The sequence below is a fragment of the Plectrocnemia conspersa genome, unplaced genomic scaffold (assembly GCF_051122295.1).
Source record: "Plectrocnemia conspersa isolate PC_06_02 unplaced genomic scaffold, ASM5112229v1 ptg000011l, whole genome shotgun sequence".
NCBI classification, from domain to species: Eukaryota; Metazoa; Arthropoda; class Insecta; order Trichoptera; family Polycentropodidae; genus Plectrocnemia; species Plectrocnemia conspersa.
In genome coordinates, this window is record NW_028277175.1 from 6,859,706 (window position 1) to 6,867,512 (window position 7,807).

Here is a 7,807-nt window from a genome sequence, read left to right on the forward strand (position 1 = left end):
TTTTAATAAATAATTATTTATGATTTTTGGTCGATTATTTTAGTATTAGAGAAGAAGCGAAAAATCTTATTTCAAGGTCTATAAAAATGTAGAAAAACATTGCAAATATTTTAATTATATTATTTTTTTGGAATACACGTAGCTCTAAAAAATATATAAACTAATACAATAATATATATAATATTTTATATTATATTGACCATTTTATGAGAAACCTAAAAACGTAATCATAGATGGAATATGTGAAAGGAGAAGTAACACGAATTAAAATGTCGTTTGAAGTTGTATGTATTTTTCACAGACAGGCTCTAGTTCCACAAAACGTTCATTTAAAAGTTATTTTTAACTTAATTGATCTAAAGATCGTATGAAAGTCATTTGTTGCGGAAATACATCTAGTACTGATAAAATTAAACTTTTGGTAATTGGAAAAATAAAAATCCTTGATCATTTAAAGGAACGCAAATAAAAAAATCTTTCGGTTGATTATTATAACCAAAAAGGAGCTTGATTGAATAGAGATATCTTCTAAGATTGATTTAAAACCAAATTAGGTCTTGCAGTGAGATTATTTTTAAAAGTAAAGAGTTGCTATAGAAAGCAGTGTGGTTAATATTATAGATAATGCTCATTCTCATCCGAATGAAAGCATATTGAAAACAAACGGTCTTATAGATGCAAATTTTTTTTCAAGATTCTTACTGAGGAATATAATGGTTTGATCAATATATGTAAATAAATTATGACATTAGATGCTGTACATTGAATAGCACAATCTTGATCAATAATAAAGCCATGAATATTTCAGTTCGTTCGTGGAGAATGATTTCTCCTAATATGGAAATTGGTGTATTAGATTCTATAGAGACTAAGAAAAGTGATATATGCAGATTAATGAAAAATTCAAAATGCTTAAAAAATGATATTGCCCCACTTCAATTATTGTGCAACGATATTATATATGCTTAATAAATTAGATAAAACAATGTTGCATAAAATTACAAAATAGGGCAATAAAAATTGTTTTAAATATAATAGATTAACTAGTTGTAGAAATATGATTGAAAGACTAGAATGGTTGGATATTCAATAAATATTGAAGATTAATGCTTTATTATTTATATATAAGATAAAAAATAAAATTTACCAGATTATTTCAATAAGTATTTAATAATAACTACAGATGTATGTACATAGATTTAATATTAGCAATAGAGATAATTTAAGGATAGATAAGTACAAAAATCGAGTACGGCCAGGGGAATATTGAACGGAGGTTTGAATTTCTATAATAAAATTCCTAGGATAATCCGCAAAAATAAAAATGTAATAGGTTTCCTCAATGAAATAAAGATACAACTTAGTGCATTAAGTCCTTTTTATATTGTTTATATTTATGTTATATTTTATATGTATTATTCGATTATAGATATTTGTTTAGTGTATAAGCAATTAACTAAATTAATTAATAAAATAATAATAAAAATCACATGATATGACCTACATATATCAAACTGATCAAATTTCTCCCCCGACTCGTTGTTACGCGTTACATAAGCGATATTACGAGCGAGCAAAAAGCTCTATTAACGTCGGCTTTTATTCTGAAAATTTTAAATTACGACGGCACTCCTCTTTGAAAACAGTCTCCAAAAATAACGAACGAACGGACGACTTCTGGCGCGCATTTATTATTATAAACCGTGGCGAATTTGATTTTACGAGCGTTTTTTCCTTCATCTTCTTTTTCTGCGTTTCGAAACGGGGTGGACGATCGGTTGTGGAAAAATTACACACATTAAAAAAACACACGTGTCTATGTATGCATGTACATGTTTATATTTTTAAATTGAAATAAGACGAAAATATTTTGCAGAAAAATGTTGGCCGAAAGCCACCGCCATTATGGCCACCTACATTGACCCGCGGGATGAATCAAATATTCTTCGACTCGTGCTGCATGTCACGCAGGAATTTGGGAGTCGGACGTAACAGGCGAATTGAGACAAATCGATAATACATTAGTTGTTGTATAATGTGACAGGCGGTGAAAAAAATGTAAAGGTATAGAAATAAAATGGGACTTCGACTATAAAAATAAACGTTCCTGGTAGTTAAGGTTTAATCTAACAAAATATAATTATTGATCGTATTGTTTTTTTATAGTTTATCTTTTGCAATTTAATAAAGATTCCAAAAATATGCTAACAAACATTAACATAATTTTAAGAAACAAACATTTACATATTAAGCTGTATTTTCCCTTTTAGTACTCCTTAATCGATATCAGATAATACAACTGTATTTCATTTCCAAATATTTAGCAGAATAATGTTGTTCAATGGTAAGTAAAGGTAAAGTAAAAAGGGCATTTTTTATTACAAATATAAAATGATATTTTTATGAAAGGCATACATGACATAATGTTCTACTGTCCAGCCGTCGCAAAGAATGCATTTTTTTCTACCTTCCGTCAAATAAGGGTTAAGAACGTACAAAAGAGCATTTAACTAAATTTTTGAACGCCAAAAAGTCAATTTTATTAAAAAAAATCAATATAAATTACACAGTAAAATATTTTTCATTATTGTTATTATTTAGTTTGCATTATTGTTATTATTTATATTTCAAACAAATAATAAATATCTGGTAGTTTGAAATAATTTATTTTAAAAAAAGGTACTCCGGATGTTCCTGCCCGCTTTATATGATCGAGCATAGGCCCTTTACCTACCGACCCATTAACGACTCGTAGCTTTAACATCCAGTAGGCTTCGCATAGTTAGTTGTTCGTCAACGAATTGCTTCAACTCTGTTCTCGACCTAAGCCGTCACGATAAGAGTTGAACTTTATGTACTGAGAGATTGAAACAAATGATCTACATATAAACTATTTTACAGCCCTCTCAAATAAAGACAAAGGAATTAAGACATAAAATATAAAACCAGATCCTATGAATAATTATAATTTATTGAAACTTTAGGGCGTATCATTTCATTTAAACACTACACTCTACAAGAAAATATAAGAAAGAGTAACAAATAAATGGGTTAAATTCACCTTGAATGAAAAAATACATATAAAAGATTAACGTTTGTTTGATAATAAAGTTATATAGAAATTGTCAGAATATAAAAGAGATGTTTATATGTATATGTTTTTTTATGCAAGTAATTTATTATATACAATTTTTTACACTTGGCATCCGTACGTAAACATAAACATATATTAAATCGACCAAAGAAAAAAATACAAAGAAAATTTGTTGAATAAACAATGCATCAAACTTAACCATGAAAAATTTCATTCTTATTTCGAAGACAAATACACTTGTCTTTTTTCTTGGTGAAATAAATAGAACATCGAAACATCAGACAAGATTAATTATTCGGCGTCGTTTTGATTTATTTCCTGGAATTGTATTCTCACTAAAAAAGTTGATGTTTTGACACAATTTGGCAAAACGTCAGAGAAGCACTGACAAGCGCCTACAAATGATTGAGGAAAAACGTTTCCATTATATATGTATTTTCCCCCATCCGATTGACGGGTCTTTCAAAAGACTTTCAGTCTTATGTGGGTCACTTTTTTATCGTCCAATTAGACCCGCAGAGTAAATTAAGTTAAAAAAATCAAAACTGGATTTTCCACTCGAGAGATATTTTGGTGCTTGAAAAGTTATTTATAAGTGGAAAAACACAGTTTCGGAGCCAAATTCATCAACGTTTCACTCTGTTTGCTCCGAGATTAGAGTGCGTTTTCTGGTTAATGTTGAATTCGGTAATCCTCGAGTGCATCCAGAGTTTCTTGGCAAGCAATATAATGTATTGTTTTGACTGTGAGTCGCTAATGACTATCAAATTTATTTTTGGAGTAAGAGGGAGAATCAACAATTGTGATTTTGGATGCATATGAGGGGTAGGTGACCGGTCGTTGAAGAATGTCATGATACTACGTGACTAAGCATACGTACAAATTATATTTATAAATAAAATATTCTGGTTTCTTCTCTAAATAAATCAGTTATAAATGTATGTATGTATCTATATCCACAGAATCATTAGATGCAACGTCATGATATTTAAACATATTTATAACTAACATTCAACATTGATGAACGAAATTGTATATACATCATAAATACTATTTATATATTTAGATAAATAATAATTTAAAATAATATTAAAATAAATATTTAAATATCCTAATACTATTAAAAGTCAGCAATCATTATATTGTTTTATATTTTCTCGTATTTTAAATGTGTTTCTATAAGGTGACTAGATTTTTAAAATAATAATGGAGGACACTAAAAATATAAAGGTCATCTTGGAAATTTTTATTCAAAAGCCATCTCGGAAATTTTATGAAGGAGGATAAATGAGGACAGATTGCTGCGAGAGCTAAAAAAGGAGAAAAAGAAGATCATCACGGAAATTTTTGAGAAAAAATAATTACGAAAGCCTAAAAAAAGGTATTTTTGGAAATTGTTGTTTAAAGAGTACAAAGAAGGACAAAATGAGGATAAAGGAGGTCAAGCATTTTGAAAAGGACAATCCTTTTCAAAGGAGGATGTCTTGTAACCTTCAATTCTAACATTTACACATTATTACTTTAATTATCATAATATAGCTCACAGATGTAAAAAATAACAAGATATTAAAATAATGGAGTTTGGCAATTTACATTTAAGGTCATTTGTACTAAATAGGTTATCGTATTTGTAACTAAGCTATTTGTAAAAACATAATATAATTCTCAAATCTCTAATAACATCAACAACTTAAAACACTTGCAAAGAGAAGTATGACTAAAAATTAGCCACGGCACAGCCGTATAATTGCAGAACACGATTTCGCCCTCAAACAACAGCGTTTTAACAGCCGTCATAATTTTTAACGACTTCCTACCGATGCCGTTTTAACATTTATTATTATCTAGTATGTAGATCGGCCACAGCCGTTTGGCAGAATTAAACGCGAGAACGAAGACGCAAGCGAGCAGATGATGCATGATTGACGCGATGATAGCGAAATTCCCCCGGAATGTCGTCAACGAGCCGAATGCGATGTTATTCCCCTGCAACTCAGCCAAAGTTCTGATGTATCGCTTTCCGACATCAAAAATAAGCGCGGAATTTAATAAATTCTTCACACGGCCCCACCGCGGTCGTTAATAATAAATACAACGCAATCATTTCTTTATTTGAACAGATTTGTTTTTGTTTGTTCTCGAATGGTAGAAGAGAGAATTAAATTAGCTATAATAACACTTTTTATGATATATATTTAAAATATATGTGAATACTATTCGTGTTTTATTTATAAAACCCCTTTTAGCGAGGGTAATATCGAACATGTGTTAAACAAATGTTATGGCCAAATATGTCAAACGCTAAAATGGCGATATAATATTTTTTCTTCTTTTAATTATTGTTGAACTTTTTGGCACGCGACGATTCATGTGTGACATCACGTGTCACAACAAACAGAGCGTTGACATTTGACAGCCTGACATATTAACGCCGCGACCAGTTTTCCGGCCAATTGGAAAAGCTTTCGATTCTTCACTGATGAAAAACTACGGCATTCTAGATCAATGGATTTTTAAAAGTTTATGCAACGCTTTTATGTTTAATGCTAATTGAAAGGAAAACATTAATCACATCAAAACGGTCGATTATCGATTGGAATAATTTTTGTCAAAATTGTGATCGATTTTGGCCGGCAGCCATTTACACTATGTTTATCAACAAACGAGATGCACGTCCGTTACAAACTAATAAACATTTATCTTATTAAACATAAATAATAACTAGTAATTGAATGATTTATTTATACTATTTATTTAAATAGCGTCTCATTCGAAATCGAAATCAAAATTATCTTCTGTATAATAAATGTATCTATTAAAAGCTGCGTTTTTTATTCAGAACGCTAAAAATAAATGTTAATAAATTTCGCCGACGTTCGAAAGCAACAGTCCAACTAAACGGTTATTTTTATTATGTGTGTATTATTTTTATAATCCGCTGCACAGTCGGATTATCGAGTAATTTTATAAATACACCACAGTAAGTTATTATTATGCGCTTATGTAATCTCATGCATGCGAGAAATAAATGTAAAATCAGACTTACGGTTTAGAAGAGTCCTGCATATAAGAGCCAAAGGGAAAACAGTAAGAATACCAAGATGAGGTAGGTGGCGGCTAAGTTCGTTGTTTCTGCGTTTGGCATTTTGGTCTATTTATCTATAAACGATAATTGAATTTGTGATTTTATAAAACAAAATATCTAAAAAAAATTCATCTATCAAAAAAAATATTTACAAACATATTAGAATTTTCAAAACCCATATAAAAATCAACAGATATATCTGCCTTATTTATTATTTTAATACAATAATTATTTTATTAGGCGGATTTTAATATTTTATCAAACCACGGTATTATTATTTATATAAAAACTACATTTGATAAAAATTTTGTTATAGCCAAAATTAAAAATGCAAACGTCAAAATTGATTTTCTAATAAATACAATTCACAAATATCCTTAATTTGTATATCTATTAATTTAATACAAGTCAAATTAGCTTATTTAATTAATTAATACATTTTGTCTTTATTAATTATTTTGAACATATACTTTTAAATGCAATTAATGCCACGAGTAGTCAATTATTAAGATTATATATTAATCAATAATCATATTATGTAAATTTTATTTTATTAATTATTTTTTTTAAAGCTGTATTTACTTTTATATTTCTTGTAAATATTTTAGATAGATACCTTAAAACCATTTCATTATGGCCAAGAAATGTATAGAAATTATTTTTTTAAATATTACTACAAAACATACTAGAATACTTGTTGGTGAGGTTTAATTTAATTTAATTTAATTTTGATAAAGCAAAATACAAATTTGTATTTTTTTAAACATTTTATAGATATTTTTTTATATTAAGGTTTAATATTTTTGTACTGTTATTTTATTTATGTTAAATTTCATGCATAACGAAATATTTTTTATTCCACAAATGTTAAACGTTTTAATAATATGTTGAAAAATACAACACACGCACAAACACATTTTAATCCATATTAAATATCTTTATTGCGTTTTTGTTCTGATATTTTCACTTTTCTTACATTTTCCTTTGAGGAAAATAAGTTGACGGGAGAACTGGAGAGCGCAGTAGTGCGTTTAGGAAAGAAGCGAGCGTATTTGTGAGACTGCCTCAAATCTGAATCGCCCACTCCGAGCGATACAGGGTTGTTGCAGCTGAAAATACTCCAAATGTTTCGAGTGCACCGCTTATTATATTTAATAAATATTTTAAATAGTAATTCCAATTTTTATTTATTACGTTTTTAGTTGATTTTATAAGGTAATCATTGCCATAAGTAAAACACTCTATCTTATTTAAAGATATCTCTCTCATTTACGCTTTATATTTATATTATACTATGATTATTTGATATGGTGATTATTTACAAAAGGCAACAAATTAAATGGTAGAATATAAATCAATTTTGAGTCGGTCAAAACCAAAATCAAATCTCGATCAGAAACAGCCTGGACATAATTATATTATTCAAGGTCAGAATAAATATTAAATGGTTAGAATAAAAATAGCATACAGTCAGAATAAAAATATAGGACGATCAGAATTAAAATAATAAATGGTCATAATTATATAATTTTGAGTCAGAATAAAAATCAATTTTTTTAGAATAAAAATAGCATATGGTTAGAAAAAAAATAAAGTAATTTGCACATCTTTATTGACTAAGCAACGAA

At 28.4% G+C, this 7,807-nt stretch overlaps 1 long non-coding RNA gene across 1 annotated transcript in view; it reads right to left on the reverse strand.

The window, feature by feature from the left end:
• Positions 1-7,316, reverse strand: part of LOC148229273 (uncharacterized) — a 9,835-nt gene extending 2,519 nt beyond the window's left edge. Inside the window, exons 1-2 of the long non-coding RNA XR_015811263.1 lie at positions 7,156-7,316; positions 6,141-6,253 (exon numbers count right to left, since the gene is read on the reverse strand). This is a non-coding gene — a long non-coding RNA (uncharacterized LOC148229273). The remainder of the gene's footprint in view (positions 1-6,140; positions 6,254-7,155) is intronic.
• Positions 7,317-7,807: the final 491 nt, after the last annotated feature.